At 44.8% G+C, this 20,813-nt stretch overlaps 2 long non-coding RNA genes across 2 annotated transcripts; both read left to right on the top strand.

Annotated features, from left to right (window-relative positions):
- Positions 1-1,672: 1,672 nt before the first annotated feature.
- Positions 1,673-20,225, top strand: LOC117513252. Its single transcript, XR_004561514.1, has 4 exons — positions 1,673-1,936; positions 14,541-14,550; positions 15,262-15,264; positions 20,212-20,225. It is a non-coding gene; the product is annotated as an uncharacterized LOC117513252 (long non-coding RNA).
- LOC117513253 lies at positions 4,861-13,221 on the top strand. Its single transcript, XR_004561515.1, has 3 exons — positions 4,861-4,875; positions 11,866-11,868; positions 13,157-13,221. It is a non-coding gene; the product is annotated as an uncharacterized LOC117513253 (long non-coding RNA).
- Positions 20,226-20,813: the final 588 nt, after the last annotated feature.

Below are 20,813 nucleotides of genomic sequence, written 5' to 3'. Positions count from 1 at the left end.
GACCAAGGAAGAAGAGAGATTCTAAACATTAGCCTGACTGACACTGTACATCCTGTTGACTCACTAGCAGCTGATAAATGGTCAGTACACATGAACATTCTGGTGCCAAATGCAATACTTTGACTCTGAGCAGCTACCAGCAGCTCATGCATGCAGGTGAATTGAAGCGCTCCAACAAGCTGCTGCGCTACTCCACTATAAAGAGCGCACTGCGAGGGTTAAATTTGAGCGAGACTGGACTCCCTGCAGACCACCTGTGAGACACGAGCGTGCGAGGCCAGCCTTTCAGAGGCTATTCCACAAGGCCTATGTGACTTCCCTGAACTAGTTCGCACCACAGGGACCTTACCTGGCAAGTACACAATAAAAATATCAATCAATCAATCAATTTTACTTATATAGCGCCAAATCACAACAAACAGTTGCCCCAAGGCGCTTTATATTGTAAGGCAAGGCCTTACAATATAAAGCGCCTAAAAATAGAGCCCAACGCCAAAGGTGTTGTCCATCCAGTGCGCACGCAGTCAGCCGCGCTTAAAGAAAAGATTGTGCAGAAACTCCATGAGACGGAGGAGGATGGATACATTGCACGAGTGGAGCAGCCCACTGAATGGGTGAGTTCCATGGTGGCAGTCTGCAGGGGAGACAAGATAGGAATCTGCATAGATCCCAGCGATCTAAATAAAGTAATCAAAAGAGAGCACTACCCGATGCAAACTGTCGAGGAGGTTGTAGCCTCAATGCCGGGTGCACAGATCTCTGTCCTCGATGCCAAATTGGGATTCCTCCAAATTGAATTGGATGAAGAGTCCTCAGTGATCACCTTTAACATGCCTATTGGCAGATTCAGGTGGCTAAGGCTACCATTTGGCATCAAATGCGCCCCAAAAATATATCAGCGCATCATGGATGGCATGCTTGAAGGCATAACGGGAGCCATAGCCGTCATGGATGACATATTGATCGCCGCACCCAACGTAGAAATGCACAATGAAATCCTGCGCAAAGTGATTGAGTGAGCAACCAGCTACAACTTGAAGCTGAATTTCAATAAGTGTCACATTCGGCAAAGCCAGGTGCCATACGTGGGCCACTTACTGACTGCAGATGGTCTGAAACTGTACCCGGCCAAAGTCGAAGCTGTCAGAGGCATGGCAGCACCCACTGATAAGGAGGGGATACGCCGATTCCTGGGATTTGTAACAATTTGTCCAAATTCATACCTAACCTGAGTGAAGAAGATGCACCTCTGCGACAACTTCTGAAAAGTAATGTGGAGTTCTCATGGCAACCAGCCCAGGAAAAAGCCTTTGCCAGGCTCAAATCCTCCAGTGCTGAAGTACTTCGATCCAGCACAGCCTGTGGACATTTTCTGTGATGCCAGCAGCAGTGGATTGGGCACTGTACTGTTGCAAGACAATCATCCGGTCGCCTTTTCATCCAGGTCTCTGACTGATGCCGAAACATGCTATGCACAGATAGAAAAAGAGATGCTGTCTATCGTCCATGCGTGTGCCAAATTTCACCATTACATCTTTGGCAAGCCAGTCATAGTGTATAATGACAACAAGCCACTGGAGGACAGTCTCTCCTGTCTACACCCATGTGCATTCAGAGGATGAGCCTCCACCTGCAATGGTATGACTTGACTGTCAGATACAGGAAGGGAAAAGATAAGGAGCTGCCAGACACACTGTCAAGAGCCCAGCTACCATACAACACTCCAGAGCTGAAAGAGTTGGAATGTGTGTCCATGCTGAATTACGTAGCTGTGAGTGAAGAGAGGTATGCTGAGCTTAAGGATTGCACAAAGAAAGAACTGAGCTCTCTGCAGCATGCAATACAGCACGGATGGCCAGAGAATAGAAGGGATGCACCAGCTGTTGTCCAACCATACTGGGACTCAAGAAGTCAACTCACGGTATGTGATGGAGTGGTATACAAGGGGCATATAGTCGTCCCACCCACTATGAGGCAATACATGTTCAGGCTCATACACCAGTCTCACTTAGGAATAGTGAAGAACAAGCAGAGAGTGTGTGAAGTACTTTACTGGCCAGGCATGAATGCTCAGATAGAGGAGGTGGTGAGAAATTGTGGCACATGTGCAGAATTCCAAAACAAGCTACCCAAATTGCCACTGCCGACAGAAACTCCTGAACTTCCTTTCGAACAGGTGGCATCAGACATTTTTGAGTTTGAAGGCAAACACTACATCATCGTAGTGGACTATTTTTCAAAGTTCATTGAAGTGGATGAGCTCACAGACCAGTGTAGCCATACCACCATTGAAGTGCTGAAATCTCAGTTCAGCAGACATGCATTCCCGCTGTCATTCGAACAGATAACAGCCCGCAGTATGCATGTGAGGAGTTCAGAGATTTCTGTGAAAGTTATGGCATAGTGCATCAGTCATCATCCCCTCATACTCCCCACTCTAATGGAGAGGCGGAAAGAACAGTGCAAACGGTGAAAAGACTTTGGAACAAGGCTCCAGATAAACACCTGGCCCTGCTCAATTACAGGACGATCCCCCTGGAGTCTGTGGAACTGTCTCCAGCACAGCTTCTGATGGGTAGGAGACCCAGGAACCAACTCCCCGCTGCCCAACAGCTGCCGATTCCCAAGGCATACAACTCCTCTAAAGTTAGACACCTGCTCAACCGATCCAAAACCCTCCAGAAGTATTACTATGATAAAAACAGAACAACACCACATCGCTCGACACTGGTACCAGGAGAAGAGGTGAGGGTGCAACCGTACCCAGGCAACAAAACGTGGTCTCCGGCAGTCGTCATCTGAGAGCACAACGCCCCCAGGTCCTATGTCGTGGACCATGGTGGTAAGGAGTTCCGCCGCAACATCCAGCATCTATGAAAGAGCACAATAAAGTCGTGAACTGTGCATCCGTCGTATTTACTGACTTTCAATATCTTACAGAAGCAACACATGGGAGGGTTTTTACTTTCTGAAGCCGGATTTGACACCTCTGCCCCTCTCACTTGACCTTATAGCTTAAATACTACCTACAGAAACTTCTTTCTTTGATTTCCTTCAGTTTTTACTCTTTAATGGATAAACCATCAAAAAATGATGAGATATAGTTTGCAAAATAAAATATTTCGAGGGAAAATTAAAGCACTGCACAGGTATATTCACTGGTTATGATTTGTATTATTTATATTACAACTGGTGGCATTTGAAAGTGCTGTATTCTGGCGATGCCATTTCACAACAGTTTATTTAGAATTCAAGTGGTCTGGTGGTGGTATGTGGTATTGATCTGGGGATGATGTCATGATTCGAGGAGGCTCAGAACAGAAGTTTGTAGGATGCAAATGCAGCCTCAAACAAATGTTGGCGTAATCAAAAAGGCTTTATCTGGAAGACTGGCAAAAGGTTTGGTACACAGTATAACAGTCAGTGAGGCGGAGATAACAGGCAATAGAACAAGACAAAACTAGGCTGTGATACAGGGCTGGAACGAGAGCATAAAACCCAATGAACTGGCAGAGAACATTGGACAAGCAGGGTCGTAAATACACTGGTGGAAATTACGGAAAATTAGACACAGGCATGGTCAGATGAATCAAAGATGAGGGAAGCTGGTGGAAGATAGACAGAAAGACAAACACAAAGCCAGAATCCCAATAATAATACAAAGCAGTAAATGCAAAACCCACACATGAAGGAAACAAAGGATCAAAACAGGAACTAATGTAAAAACTGAAAAGAGATATACAAGAAGATGGAAGGCTAAGACTAAACTAGGATAGAACTAACAATATGGCAAATGTATAACAAACAGACAATACAACCAGCGACTACAATATAATATACAGGAAATCAAAGACCGGGGATCAAAGAGGTGGACAAGGACACAGACATGGGACAAAACCAAAACATGAGGCCAGGATGAGGCAGAACCATGACACATGGTCTTTTTTTGAATCAAATTTTTTAGCTCCCAATTTACTATAATAATACAAGCTTCCTACGGACACTGCACTAGTCTTTGGAATCACTTCCTAAAATAAAGAGAAATATATGAAAACATCATACAGTGTATATCATACATGCAATTTTGAACATGGACAAACTGGGGATAGCTGCCATTTGCCATTTGATGTGCTTATGTATTTTGGGTCAAGGATGAATGCTGCCAAAACGGAAGATTTATGGAACTAATATTTTTGGAGAAACTATGGATATTAGCTAACAACACTGAACAATAAAGCCAAATAAAGACTTTATTCAGGACTTCAATGACTTTACGGCTAGCTTATCATTAAACTACAATCAATTTCTGATTGTTGGAGACTTTAATATTCACGTCTGTTGCGAATGCAAGCTGATGGCCAAAAACTTTTTAAATTTGATCGACTTGTTTAGCTTGACTCAGTCTGTGTTAAGCTGCACGCATGAGAAGGGGCATATTTTGGACATTGTGCTCTCTTTCGGTCTTAATTCTAACGTAATTGAGATTTGTGAAACCCACTTCTCTGACCACTTTGCTGTTTTATTCTCCTCAACTTTGTGTTGGAGCGTGGTCAGTCCGTGCGCCACGGCACGCCGGGTGCGCACATTCAATACTGAGTCAGCCTCCTTGCTTTCTGACGCCTTTTGTGAAACAAATAGAAATGATTCAGAAAACTCAACTCCTGATCAACTTCTCTCTCCTATTTTAATGGAGCGTGCACAAAGGCTTTGGACTCAGTGGCTCCTTTATGGCTGAAGCATTTAAAGCCCATGGCACAGCCTTGGTTAAATGAGCACACTCACGAACTCAGGCGCTCTTGTAGGCGTGCTGAGTGACAATGGAAAAAAGACAATCTTACAGTTTCCCTGCATAATAGTGAGGGACAGACTGACGGAGTATCAGAGAGCAGTTAAAGTCACCAAAAGTCAATTCATGTCAGATCTTGTGTCGTCAAACTGTCACAAACCTCAGGTGCTTTTTAACACTCTGAAATTGCTTATTAGTTAGTCCACGTGCTAGTAACACTGCTGCACCCTCGGCCAGCCTTTGTAAAGATTTTCTTTTATTTCAGATACAAAATTTCTGATCTTAGATTATTTCATGTATTTGAGGTGGAGTCAGTAGATCCATTCGTTTGTTATGCTGCCTTTGATTGTTTTAATCCTATGCCTATTTGTGACCTGACTAAAATTGTTAATCAGCTTAAGTCTTCTTCCTGCACTTTGGACATTGTTCCGGGTCATTTATTTAAAGATGTTTTTGAGTGTATTGGTCCATACGTTGCTGAACTTGTGAACACTTCTCTATGAAACAGCTGCTTTCCGTCAGCTCTAAAACACGCTCCAGCCGCTCATCAAAAACAGCAATTTTGACTTAAATGTGTTTAACTATAGACCCATCTCTAAATTGTAATTTGTGTCTAAAGTCTTAGAGAAAGTTGTCTATGACCAATTGCAGGCTTATCTGGATTTTAATTAAATAGGTGAAAAGTTTCAATCTTGTTTTAAATTAAGACACAGCACTGAAACAGCCCTTCTAAAAGTTTTTAATGATCTTATTTTAACTGTTGATGCAGGGAAATTTGCTGTTTCTCTGCTTTTAGATTTGTTTGCAGCCTTTGACACAGTGGACCACAGTCCAGAGTCCTTCTGATTCGCCTTGAGACACACATAGGTATTAAGGGTACAGCGTTAAATTGGTTTTGGTCCTATCTCTCCAACAGAAGTTTTTTCTGTTAATGAAGGACAGTACTTTTCCTCTGCGTCTCCTCTTAAATATGGTGTGCCCCAGGGCTCAATTTTAGCACCACTTCTTTTTGCTTTGTACATGCTCCCTCTTGGGTCTGTTTTTAAAAAGCACAAAGTCTGTTTTCATTGCTTTGCAGACGGCATTCAGATTTACCTACCTGTAACTTCCTGTGACACTCAGGCTGCTGTAAAAACACTACAGGACTGTCTGAATGATGTACAAGTCTGAATGAGAGCTACTGTAACTTTCTGAACCTTAACAAAAACAAAACTGAGAATTTAGTGTTTGGGCAAAGTAACCTTCTACAAGGACAAGACAGTGTTATTGGACCTCTGTCCACCTTTTTCTGCCCTTTGGTAAAAAAAAACCTAGGGGTGATGGTTGACCCAATGTTCAAATTTGATAAGCACATTAGCTTTGTCATGCAGCTGGTCTGCTCTGTGTCAGCATGATACCGTCAGATCTCAGAAGCTAAGCAGTGCAGAATCTGGTTAGTACTTGGATGGGAGACCTCTTTGGAACACTAGCGGCTGTATGTGTTTCTCCAGGTAAAACTGGAGTTGCATCAGGAAGGGCATCCGGCGTAAAACCTGTGCCAAATACCGATGCGGATCTGGCTGTATCTGCTGTGGTGACCCCAAACAATATGGGAGCAGCCAAATGGACAACAACATTAGGTCTGTCATCAGGGCCAGCTTCTTTCAGCTGAGGACTCTTTCGAAAATTAAATCTTATCTTACTTGAGCTGATTTTGAAAGCGCTATCCATACATTTGTAAAGTCACGTTTGGATTACTGTAATGCTCTGTATGTTGGGCTGGACCAGGGCTCCTTACAGTGCCTGCAGAGTGTACAAAATGCTGCAGCCTGCCTTTTGACTAAAACAAAGAGGCGTGAGCACATCACCCCTGTGCACTGTACACTGGCTTCCTGTTGGCTTTCATGTCAAATGTAAAATTCTGCTGATTGTTTTAAGTGCTTGCACTGTATAGGCCCAACATATGTGAGTGAGCTCCTGCAGCTGTACACTCCACCTAGAGCTCTGAGGTCAGTTGATCAGCTCCTCCTACAGGCTGTCCCTAAAGCCAGGCTTAAATCCAAAGGTGATAGAGCCTTTTCTGTGGCAGCGCTCCGACTCTGGAACAGTCTTCCTCTGTCTGTCAGGTCCTCAGAATCTGTAGGACAGTTCAAATCTACACTGAAAACTCACCTCTTCTCCCTAGCTAAGCGGTGTATGCCTTGGTTTGCTATTTTGTTCTGTATTTTTAGATTTGTTATTCCTTTCTCCTTGTAAATATTTTATAGTTATTGTAATGCTGCTATTGTGAAGCACTTTGTTCAACTGCAATTGTTTTTAAATGTGCTATATAAATAAACTTGAATTGAAAACCCAATCTAGAGCCAGTGGATCCCCACGGGCAACACGCTGGTTATACCCCCATCACACATAGCCGGAATCACACAGTGTGGCATCAGACTTATGAATTAGCGCACATCTGAAAAGTGTCAGATTTCAGTTCCAAAATGTTCTGACAGCTATCTGCGGAAGTTGACACAGTTGGTCAAAATCGGCTGGCGGCCCCGAGTGTGATGCACATGTTCAAAACTCTCCGGGCGCCGTCGAGATGGGAAACCTATCTGACAGGGATCCATGTGTAATCTGAGGACCATCTAACCGCAATTTACATATTCCGATGCCGGAAAATGGGATCCAAAATGATTTGTGTGCATACGAGTGAACCTCGAGATGGATCTGGCACCGCAAAGCCTGCCGGTATGACCTGAGGTGCCACGTATAATAATGCCCCTCCAGAGTGCAAACGAACTGTTGGAATGTATGTGGCATGCTTCATCATGATAATTATGAATTATTATCATATACAGTGAATGTGAACAGTGGCTATCAAATTGAAACCTGCGTGTGCTACTGTGTGCACGCCGCAGCAAATCTGAACAGGCTGTTACATCCACAATAGACCTTACAGTACAGACATTTGTCCATTCCTTCCCATGTGTGATTTAAATAATGTGAATATTGTCTCCATCATAACACGGGCAGCTGCGTCTCTCTGTGGTGTGCAGTAACGCATTATTGCACGCATCAGGCATGGAGCTGAAAGGATCTCACGCTGTAATAAATGTTCACTTTCTAACTCTGTAGGAGATATAACATGGAACTTGTGCCAGGCCGTTACACCATTAATAAACACGAATCTCACCTCCAACAGCGGTCCACGAGTGTTTCACAGCGCCGACGTGGACATGAAGCCAGGACAGCAGCCAGCGGTTAGAACCCTCTCACCCCCCAAAAAAAACCATTACTTCCATGTGATAATCCAACCATCATGGTGTCCAGAGTTGCGTTGTTCTCCTGAAATTGGCAAACAAGACAAAAGAAAATTCCCTGGAAGTCGCTCCTTCTGAGGGACTGCATGGCCCAATGCCAGCAAACTTTGAGCCAAGCTGTCCTGTGGCTCGCGTGCACTTAGTGGCCCATGCAGTGTTATGCATACACACATACACGCACCCACACACACATGACTGAATGATAATTGCAGCCCCCCCTCCCCCCACATATGCCACACATGCACATGCGTATGTCCTGTGTTTGCCATCCACACATTTGAAGATTGGGCAGTCTGCAGCGCCTTTTATGGCTGTCTGACAGCAGTCTGTATCATCTACATACTCTCTGGATGCAATATGACAGGTGTGGATGAGGCGGTCTGTCTGTACTCCGACACTACTGACCACGCCTCTTTTCTGCCCGACTGCATCAGATTATGGCAATATTTGCTGTATCAGGCATGCTTCCGGCATTAATATTTAATCCAGTGGTGTCCAAACTATTCCAGAAAGTGCCTAGAGCAGAGGTCTCAAACCAGTTCCAGGGGGCCTTTGGCACCAGGAAGAGTTTATCAAGTTTTGAGACTGATCTACACGCAGGATCATTTTTCATGTTTCAATAGTATAAAGAAAAAAAATCAAATCGAGAAATTTATTCATGTTTTCTATTTGTAGGCTTGGTAGAGGATTTTTGACCTAGGCAGACGAATGTGGGGCATGGACCAGAGATTTGTGGTGCATATTTTTTACTTTTTAATTTTGTATGGATATCATCTTTGTAAAATCAGGCATTATTCAGCATTCACATCAGGGGTTGGTGAGGTTAGACCTTACTTGTGTGAAGCGCCTTGATGCAGCTTTGTTGTGATTTGGCACTGTATAAATTACATAGAATTTACATTCCATTAACAGATACATGAACCTTAAACTAACTAACTCACTAAATAAATAACCAAACTGTGAGGGCAGTTGGAGAGCACAACCATCCACTCAGGAAGAACCCATACAATTTTGGAGTGGATCCAAATACATTTTAAAGCTTTTTAAACCTCCCTTTGCTTTCAGGGATTACTACTAATCATTTTCTTATTTGTGGCTTCCCTCATCCTAATTGACTTGATTTTAAAACTTGAACGCTAAACAGACCCAGTAATGTGGAACTTTACATTTAAAAAAGATATTATGTGTCGACGCAGATTGAGGAGCGAAACTGCGTCAGACAGGACCCAGCACTAAAAATAACCAGAAAGCGGTTCCATCAACAAAAAACAATTTATTTTTCACCTGTGCCTAAATAAATTATACAAAAAACCCCAACCCAATGTCCTTCAAGAGGAGTGACTGCTGGCACGCTCTCCAGTGTTCATGGGGAGAGAAGTCCGGCGCTCCTGGACTCACTACCATCAGACAGACACCCCCCAGGTGGACACGACAAACTGACTCTCTGTGAAGCACAGAAGATGTGAGGTACGTTAGCAGTTATAGCAATTTCTTTCACAAAACACATGCTATCAGCAACACATCAAGGTCTGTACTTTTTATCTTTATGCACATGAGCAGCTTCTCACAATAAGTGGAGGATCACTTATCCTGCACACCAGCAGTGAGAAGCAAGCCACACCATTCTCATCACAATTTCACGTATACTATGTAGCAAAACATCAAGTTACTATCTACAATTAGTCCAACAGTTAATTACCTTTACTGTGTGCTGACAGCATGTGTCCTCACCCTTCCTTGCTTCACAGGCTTAATGTGTCAAACCCAGGTGCGGTCCTCAGCGTCTCACAAACGAACATCACAAGGTCGAGTTCCCGGCAGTTCTGCTTGATTCACACATGCCTTAAAAGCAGAACGCCATCCAATTATCCGCTACAGCTGAAAGTCTTTAGGGCTGCACGTGAGCACCAGTCCCAGGTGCCTCACATAATATTGACGAGGGTGAGGATTCTTCAGCCAGCACCTTTTTTCCACAGACAAATCAGCTTCCATGCCACCTGAGGAGCAAAGAAAAGAAAACAACACCAAAACCTCCAGCCACACCCCCCAACACACAACAGTACCCCCCCATCAACGGGAAGCCCCCCGGCGACCGACCAGACCAGGACCAAGAACAGCACCTCCCTCCAGGGTCCATACCAGGAAGCAGACAGCACCACGCTCCCAAGGTCCACCACAGACAGCAGGACAGGCACCGCAGCTGGAAGTCCGGCTGGAGTCAACAAAAGCCCCAAAACAAACCCCAACAATCCAACACACACAAAAAAAAAAAACACAAAACCCACCCAACAACCTCCCCAGGGGACCGTCCCATCAAACCCCGGGAAGAAAAGAAATCATCCCAAACACCAAAACCCAACATAGTCCCACAAACACAATATAAACAGAAATACACGAAAGACAAATAACAAACAACCCTCCCAGAATGACCTGCAAAGACCAACCCCCCCCAGAAGGCCTTCATCGCCTGTTCCAGGAGGAACAGCCAGAACCAAGATCCCACACAGGTCCCCAGGTGTACATAGAGTAAAACGGCGCCCCCCAGGGGACCGTACCATCAACCCCAGGAGGCGCCCCCCCCCACAACCCCGGAACCCCAGACCCAGGCACACTCGGCCAGTTAGCCCCAAGCCAATTCCCCCCCAGAGGACCATCCCATCAACCCTGGAGGCGGAACCCGGAAGGAAACAAAACAAAAGCAAAAATCAACCCCCGGAGGACTACCAAAAACAACCCCGGGGGATGGTAAAATGACTCTAAACCCCGTTACCCTCCCCGGCACCCCGAAAGACCCTAGGTCCCACCCAGAGCCCTTCGGCGGCTCAATAGCAGCGAACCGCTCACAACACTAAGCCGGAGAAGGGAACAGGAAAAAACTAGCCCGGCTCCAACCCCAAGGCGCAGCGGAAAACCGGAAAAACGTCCGGTGCCTCAACTCGACCATACCCCAACCCAACAAGCCCAAACAGAAAATACCTAAAAACACATAAAAAAGCAATAAGGACAAGAGTCCAGGCGGACATCCAACCGCCGAACAGCCACTCCTCCCCCTCCAGACAAACCTACAAATCACCAACCAAAAATAGAAAAAAAAAGAGAGAGAAGAAAAAAAAACAATTACCCGTGCTAGGTTTTTTTTTTTTTTTTTAATATATGTGTATTATATTGCCGGTCCCAGAACACTTGGAGTCACGTCACCATTATTCTTTTTGACGTCTAATAGTCGGGGCAATACAGAAATCTCTGCTCGACCGAGCTGCATGGGCTCGTCGACAGGAGGAGCCAGAGGTCCCGTCGGGGGAGCCTCAGTGGGGCGAAGAAGAGGCGGCCCAGACCTGTGTCGGGGAAAGCCCCGAGACGAAAAACCCCGCTCTGATGGGCGTCCTCGCTCCCTCTTCCGATCATCTAGACGAATTACCAACAATATTAGCTCATCTAAATCGTTTGGTTCGTCACGGACCGCCAGCTCGTCCTTTAATGACTCATTTAACCCGTCCACAAACACGCCCAGCAAAGCTGCGGCATTCCAACCTGACCGAGCAGAAAAAATCCGAAAGTCCACGGAATACTCCGCCGCACTCCGCCTCCCCTGCCTAAGATTCAGTAACCGTTGAGCAACGGTATTCGTTTTCACCGGATGGTCAAAACCCAGTCGGAACTCCCGGGAGAAATCCTTAAAGGACCCTAACAATGGCGAGTCGTTACTCCACAACGCTGTGACCCAAGCTAAGGCGTCACATCGGAGCAAATTTGTCACGTATGAAACACGGCTCCCATCAGAAGAGAAGGAAGCCGGTCGCTGAGCAAAAACCAGAGAACATTGCATCAAAAACGAAGCACAAGCCTCGACATCTCCCGCATAAGGCTCCGGATGACAGATAATCGGTTCGAACACCGAATCCCTGGGTGACGGAGTTATCTGCCCCGGTATCACTGATGCCACAGCTGATGCAGCAGGAAGCGGAACGACTTGCGCTGCAAGCTCCGTAACACAGGCGTCTGTGTGTTTAATTTGATTTGCGAGATGCTGTAATTGCTCCCAGCTTCCATGCCACCTGAGGAGCAAAGAAAAGAAAACAACACCAAAACCTCCAGCCACACCCCCCAACACACAACAGATATAGCTTCACATCCCAGTTTAGTTATGCATAAAGGCTATATTATCTAACCTTGTCTTTATATATCAATTAAACTTTGTCCAGAAATATAGTAAAACTTAGGCTCAGAGTAATACGAGGTCTATTAGAAAAGAAACCGACAGTTTTATTTAAAAAAAAAAAACTATATGGATTTGAATCACGTGTGATTACATCAGCCAAGCTTGAACCCTCGTGCGCATGCGTGAGTTTTTTCACGCCTGTCGGTGACGTCATTCGCCTGTGAGCACGCCTTGTGGAAGGAGTGGTCCAGCCCCCTCGTCGGATTTTCATTGTCTGAGAAGTTACTGAGAGACTGGCGCTGTGCTTTATCAAATTTTTTTCAAAAACTGTGAGGCACATCCAAGTGGACACCATTCGATAAATTCGGCTGGTTTTCGGTGAAAATTTTAATGGCTGATGAGAGATTTTGGATTGTTTCTATTGCTGTAAGGACTTCCCACGGAGCGGGACGTCGCGCAGCACTCCGAGGCGACGTCGTCATCCTGTTTCAAGCTGAAAACCGTGACCTGTTTGAGCGGTAAGTAGCTTTTATGAGTGTATTTTATGTAATGTGTCTTTTAAACAAAAGAAATGTTTAAAAATATGGTTGTAAAACGCCACACTCTGTTCCGCCTGTGTCGTCACCGCGTTGAGACACTCAAACACACTGCCGTCCCTGCAAAGTGCAGAGAGGGCACAGAGGGACAGAGACTTCCTGCCAGATGTTATTCTAAAAATCAATTTTTGAGCATTTTGAATGTGTTAAATTTTATATCCAGCCTTGATTTTGCATAAGGACGGAGTCGACACGAATGTTGCCTTTTGGCGGCCCGAGAATCCGTCATAGTGACGGAGAAGTTTAATCCCTGGTATTACCAACCTATAACAAGGACTTGGACCAAGTTTCACGAAATGTGACAGGAGTTGATTTCAGAACAGGACAGACAGACAGACAGAAATCGCCACAACATAATCCCTCTTTGGGCCTTCGGCTAGCAGGGGATAAAAAAAACGTAGTTTTTCCAACATACCTTGTCACAGAGGCACTTCAGTATATGAAGAGTTCAGATGCAAAACCCAGTATCTCCAAAACCATAAATTTTTAGTTGAGGCCAACATGTACTTGGCAGTCAAGGGGACCATCAATGTGCAAAATATGAAAGAATTTGAACAAGCTGTTTTCATGTTATTGATTAAACTCTGTGCATTTCTGCATAGGGTTTCCTTTAAATCTCCATTTTCACCTGCATTTTTCTCCATTTAAAAAGAAGAGTACTTACTGGGTTTTGCATCTGAACTCTTCATACAGATCGCATTTTTTGTGTTACATGTGAAAAACTCCTCACAGGAAAAGTCTTACCAGTCCTAGAATGTTTAAAGCCCTTTTGTCTTGTGTATATTATTGCACTGGGCACAAGTGCCACATGATAACTCCTATGATAATTGTCAGATGATATTGGCTTCGCTTCAAATGATCTCAGTCTAATAGATAATTTTATAAAATGCATAGCAGAAACAGAAAACTGGATGACATTAAACTTCAAATGAACAGGAACAAAACAGAAATTCTCTTAAATGGTTCCAAAAAACAAAGACATGAAATAACATCATACCTCAAAGTGCACAGCCTGAATGCCAGTGAACAGGTCAGAAACCTCTGTGTTATTCTGGATGCAGACGTACATTTTAAAAATCACATATCCACTATTACAAAATCCGCCTTTTATCATCTTTGAAAAATAATACATCTCCAGCAGACTCTGAGAAACTGGTTGCTGCATTAATTTTGAACAGATTAGATTACTGCTACGCTCTTTTCATAGGGTTATTAAAACACTGAGGTAGACACAGGGACAAGAAAATATGTTATTCATATATATGTTATTCAAATACACAAATCCTTTCACTGGCTTCCTATTCAACAAAGAATTGATTTGAAAATAATTCTGCTGGTTTTTAACCACTACGTGGTTCAAGCTCCCCAGTATGGCAGTACAGTGGCTTAGTGGTTTGCACTGTCACCTCACAGCAAGGTTAATTCCCACCTGTGGCCTTTCTGTGTAGAGTTTGTGTGTTCTCCCTGTGTTAGTGTGGGTTCCCTCTGGGTGCTTCAGCTTCCTCCCACATCTAAAGACATGCAGGTTATGTGGACTGGAAACTTTAAATTGCCCGTAGTGCGTGTGGGTATGAATTTGTTTGTTTGTCTATTTGTGGCCCTGAGACAGACTGGCATCCTGTCCAGGGTGTACCCTGTCTGTTGCCCGATGACTGCTGGGATAGTCTCCTGTAGCCAGTGGGCAGGCCACTGGCTCGAAGGACTTCAGACAGCAGTTTCCTGGTTGTACCCTGTGCAAAATTAGTGGCTGTCAAAAGTGCATTCAGTCACTGTGGGCCTACCTTAGCGCTCCTTCACACATAGCACACATGAGGCCGAATGGCGAATGAAAGAAGAATCGGATGCATTGGTGAAAAATCAGAGACGCCACACTTGCATAAAATGCTGATATGTATGTACAGACATGATCACATGGGGACCAGCGAGCCATGTCTGAGCGTACACAGCACGGCGAGGTGCCTATCAGCTGATCGCCGGCCAGCCACACACTGACAGCTGGAAATGAGGGCGCAGTGCACACAACATGCTAAATTAAACACAGAGACTGGAGCCAGGACAGCTATATAAATAATTACTACAATAACTACATACAGAATTACATAACAAATAACTAAGAAAAATGATGACAGATCTCTCGATTTCTCTCCCTCCAGGGCCTTGATATTGGAGCTGACTGGGTACACCTGTGGCTGCTGGAACCCCAGCAACTAATCACCCTGTCTGCATATAACCCCAGTCTCTCCACTTCTCCCTCGTGAGAATCTACAGTTCTGTCTGCGGTAACCTGGCGTCCTTGTTGTCACCTTGGTATTTAGTTTTGCTTCTCTGTTACTGCTGTCATTGTTGCGAAAGGACCGGGAAATGAAACAGACTCATGTGCAAAGATGCAGGAATAATAAAGAACAGTTTACTGTCATAGTGCTGGGGATATAGCAGGTGTGGTGGAGACAGGGGGTGAAGGCACTGGAGGACGGGTTGCAGGTGCAGGAAACCAGGCGGGCCAGTGGAGCTGGTGGCAGCTGTGGACTGCACAAAAAGGCAAAAGCCAAAATTAGAAGAACCAAAAAAGATCAAAACGTGGAAAAACACAAGCAAGAATTGAGAATGTGAACAAGATTAAATATGAGGCCAGTGTTACCACTCTGGAGACGGAAAGATCTAGCGGTGTCCTCCTGTTCAGCTGATGCTTAAAGGAAAACATAACACAGTGAGAAATGCAATACTGCCCTATAAGAAACATACCAAAGAGCTGATATTCCACACTTTTTACACTTGTCCCGCAATTACATACCTTTATTGTACATTTGAAGTGGGCGCCCTCCCGACCGCCCGCGGGCCACCATGTTTGTACAATATCCAGGTACTTCTCCCTTGGTGCTGATGTCACCGAAGAGAGACTGTTCATGAGCTGGTGTGACCAAATAAGGAAGTGTAAAAGGTCACGGCCACGTTCACGGTGCAGAGGAAAACACTGCAATCCATGGAAGCCAAATTTGAGAGAGAGGATCATCCCAATCCTCGGGACCTCATAGCATATAGCCACCAGCTGCGTTGGTCTGACAACCACAAGAAGAAAAAGAAGAAGAGGAAAAATATCCAGGCATTAGGCAGCGGTGAAGCGGGTGCCATGTCATTCGCCACCAGCAGGAATGAGCTGACCGAAGAAAGCGGTGAGGGAGGCGCCACTGCAGCCACTATGAACGAGTCTCCTCCAGTAGATCCAAAATCTATTCCAGCCAGGAGCATGGATGACTGGATTCAAGTCTGGGATGGCGAGGATGTTGAGACAGAAGCTTGGCGGCTGAACAACATTGTTTGGTGCAGATGCGGTAACTGCAGGCTGATGCCGACGGTGTGTAACTTTACGTTTACGTAAACATTGACATGGGGGAAGGGGGTCATGTCCTTTCAGTGCTCTTGCAAATTTTACCTTACAAAGTTGTGAAATATTTGCACGTGTCCAAGATATTTTGGAAGTGTACTGAGGTAAGTGAGGGAACCCACACAACACGGTGGCGCTTTTGTTCCGCCATCAGCTTCGTGCCCAAGCCATCAGCATGAATTTTGCTGCAACTCTTTTCATGGCAAAATCTTCTGTCACAGTGGAATGTGCCAAAAAAGTTCTGATGTCCACCTCTTCCGCAATTTCTCGGACAGTCACACAACGGTCCCACATCACCACAGCGTTCACTTTGGAAATGATCTGGTCATTTCAGCATATTGATGGCCGCCCGGAGTGTGGCTCGCTCTCCACCGTTGTGTGGCCATCTTTAAACGGGTTGTACCGCTCCTTAATCTGTGTGATGCCCATAGGATCGTCACTGAAAGCTGTCTGAATAATCTGAATGGTTTCCACCTGGCTGTCGCCCAGTTTCTGGCAAAATTTGATGCAGTCGCGCTGCTCCAGTCGTTCCGCCATTTCCTTGCAAAGAAAAAACGACGAGAGACTCCACCCATCCTCACACAAAGGCTGCTTACAAGCAAATGACGCAATCGACAGGCGTGAAAAAATTCACGCATGCGCACGAAGGTTCAAGGTTTGCTCATGCAAGCACACGTGATTCAAATCCATCAGGTTTTTGAAAAAAATAAAAGGGTCGGATACTTTTCTAACAGACCTCGTACATACATATATATATATATATATATATATATATATATATATATATATATATACACACACACACACACACACACACACAAATAATACATAATATAATATAGTAGAATATGCAAGTAGAAATGCAGAGATCAAAACTGTGCAAGTAATGTAATAGAACGTCAGTCTTACAACATTGGTGTATCACAAATTTCAATTCAAAGGTCTATAACACTCCATAAGTCATGTAATTGAGACATACTATATGAATAGATAGATACAAAAAAGAAAATATTTTTTCATACTTTCACTTCAGTCAAATCAAACATGAGCCATGTCTGCCTGGAGTTTATAGTTGACATGGACATGCCCTGTCTCTGGCAATCAGCCTGTGAGCAGGACTTATGTCCATTTTGTCCTTTATGGTAACTGGTTTATAACACAATTATGACAGAGTTTGAGGGGAGAGACAGCGAGGAACTGCAGCAACCAGTGTTTTTTTTTTTTTAATTGTTCACATGTGCGAGCGTGAACAGGAAAGGAGGGAGAGGCTGAAAGTACCGCTGAAAGTGGCCATCATCCAGACGCAGCTACTGCAGCAAATGATGAAACTCATCGAATTGGGAACGTCTCATGAGGATGTTGTGAACCCAGGGACAGCGCCGCTGGTGACATTTGTCAGCTTTCCACAACACAGCACAGCAACTCGCTCAGTTTGATCAAGGTCCGCCACATTTATGTGGCCAATATTGTAGCAAAAGTATTTGCAAATGCGTATTTTGATCTGTGTGTGTAAACACATCCACAAATGCGTATAGCAATCTGTGTGTGTATTTTGATCTGTGTGTGTAAACACATCCACAAATGCGTAAAAACAAAATCTGTGCGTTTATCCGTGTGTCTGTGAAAATCGGGCCACTCGATTGGATGTATTCTTACACGACTTTTGCTACAGTTTTGCCGTGTTAGATCTCTAAATGCCTGCAGCGATTTGTGTCTTTGTGTGTGTGTGTGTGTGGAGACTTGTCTGTGTGCCTTCATCAGAGGGTGCAAGCACCAATGACATCACTCATCGCTGTCGCAAAAGTCACGTGTAAGAACACATCCACTCAAGTGGCCTGATTTTCACAGACAGTATACACACGCACAGATCAAAATACGCACACACACACACACACACAAATCAAAATACGCACACATAGATCGCTACACGCATTTGTGGATCTGTTTACACACACACACACACACACACACACACACACACACACACACACACACACACACACACACACAGATCAAAATAGGCATTTGCAAATACTTTTGCTACAATTGACGGCGGAATGGAAGCTCATCCAATTTGATGACGCAGGCGAATTTTCACAGCGAAAGTTTCCTCCATAGCACAGCGACATGCCAGGCAAAGGTGACGTGTCCATCACCGGTCGAATGATGCAAATTTGTGGTGTTGCGTTTCGTTCGGTGTGAACGCAGCATAAAAATAAATGTGTCCAGCAAACCATAAAATGTATTCTTTGTGACCAATAATAAATAATAGCAAGATACAACAAACCTGTTTGAGCCCTTTTCCTGAGTTGACTATCAGATGAGACCCGTGACTTTTCCCCTCCGAAGATTGTAGGGATGGCGTCTTCAGAAAGAATTTTGGGTGGACATTTGTAGCCAAAGTATTTCGCCTTGGGGTTATTGAAACAGCAAGTTGGCGAAAAGTGCTCTGAACAGATGTACGCACCGTGGGGTTTTCTGATTTCTTCTTGCACTGATTCAGATGTCCATGGCGGACGTATGTGAGACTTGACAGCAACCAGCTATGCATGCAGGCATTCCTCGTTCTTTGGAAACCTGGGAAAACTTATTCCTTTTCCCTTGCACTTGTAACTAGTGTTCGTGCAGAGAGCACAGACCGACATCGTGACACAACAACAGTTCGGCTTTCAAAAAGGCTGTATAACGAAAATGGCGTGTAATCAAAGAAGGCTGTTCCACTATCACGGGGTGGGGGGGTGGGGGGGGGGTGCAAACCTACAACAGTCTAAAAATAAATCTCTGATAGTTGTCAGATTGCATATGGGGATAAGTCAACAATAAACGAAGATTTTACGTTCTTGTAGGTTCACAAGGCAGCGGTAGTTGGTGTTGTTGATGGCTTCTAAGGTAAATACGTCAAACAAGCGCAAGTGTAGCAGTCCAATGACCTCTGACGTGTAACTTCCGTGTTTGTCACAAGCAAAAATGGGCCTCGAATTCAAGCTTTATTCGGCCACAAACTCCCTGCGTCATGCCCTGTGTTTTTCAGCACAGCAACGTAGACTTCATTTAATGTACAGAAGTAATGCTTATTTTACATGGGCCATATATAAAACTGAAATCCAAAAGTGGACATTGACTCGTATGTACAGTCTTTCGTCAGTGACGTCAGCACCAAGGGAGAAGTACCCGGATATTGTACAAACATGGCGGCCCTCGGGTGCTCAGGAGGGCACCCACTTCAAATGTACAATAAAGGTATGAACAGTGGTCCCTCGCTATATCGCGGTTCACCTTTCGCGGCCTCGCAGTTTCACAGATTTTTTTTTAGTGCAATTTTGCATGCTGCTGCTTCTTTTTTTTTTTTTTTTTAACAGCGCATTGTGTTCTGCGTCCTCATCAGGCAGGCCGGTCGGCATCACTACGATTGCTCTGACTGCCTCCGATGCGCTTACCGAGTCTCCGGGCTCGGTAAGTGTTGCAGCGGGTCACTCACACTGCCCCACTGTCTGCTGTGCGGAGTTGCGGCCAAAATCTGGCAACAGGTCCACAGACTACACTCACTGTTTTGATGCAGAGCGATCCAGCAGCCCGTAAGAATAGAATTCAGCAGCGCTGCACAGTCTTGGTAACCACAGCCGCAGAGCTCCGTGGCCACTGAGAGAAGTTTGTATCTTTTTAATGACTTGGATTCTTTGCGGGTCCTGCATCTGTCCCGCAACAGTAACACCGGAGGCAGTGAGCAAAGAAACAGCACGCGTATTGTGTTCTGTGTGTGTCTGTTTATAAGAATCTTCTCGCCCAGAAGAAAAAAGAGCACCAACAACTACCCATAACTGTGTTCTTCACTTGGACAAAGACACCTGCACTGAGGTGTGACTCAACGGAAAAAGACGCGACAGCGGCGCGACGCCAGGACTAAGAGGCACGATCAGAGGAACTGTGAAATACTGGTCAGTCACTATTAATAATTTCTTATGTGTCCAACCTCGTAGGGACCACTGTAATTGCGGGACAAGTAAAAAGTGTTGAATATCAGCTCTTTGGTATGTTTCTTATAGGGCAGTATTGCATTTCTAACTGTGTGATGTTTTCCTTTAAGTAGGACGCTGCTGATTGATGCAGGTGTGCTGCAACCACAGGTGTAGATGATGATCAGCTCCACTGGCTGAGAAAACACAGGAAGCAGGGAGGATAAAACAAAAAGAAGCTACATAGATTCTCCAAATCACAAGAGCATTGCTGCCTTATTTGTTGTCTCTCTTATGGCCACATTCAGCTCTGCTGTTGTCCAGCTGGTCCAACTGTTTTGTTCCTTTTACCAACTGCCTCAGCGCACAGAGTTCAGCTCTTTAATCCCTGAACCTGACAGTGTGAGTGTGTGTTGTGTGTGTGCGCATGCATACATGTGTATGTATAAGGGTGTATGTGTGTGAGAGTGTATGTACAAATGTCTTTGTTGGGGGTGAGGGGAAGTAACAGTGGAATTGTATTATTTGTTTTATTATTTTCTGTGTATTTCATTTTTTCTGTGTTTTTAGATCTTCTTAGATTCAAGTCCTTCTTGCTATTAGGCATTTTCTTGCATCTTTTACAGGACAGTGATGGTAGCTCAGTGGTA

The sequence above is a fragment of the Thalassophryne amazonica genome, chromosome 7 (assembly GCF_902500255.1).
Source record: "Thalassophryne amazonica chromosome 7, fThaAma1.1, whole genome shotgun sequence".
Classification (NCBI taxonomy): domain Eukaryota; kingdom Metazoa; phylum Chordata; class Actinopteri; order Batrachoidiformes; family Batrachoididae; genus Thalassophryne; species Thalassophryne amazonica.
This window is presented reverse-complemented; position numbering and strand designations above follow the sequence as displayed.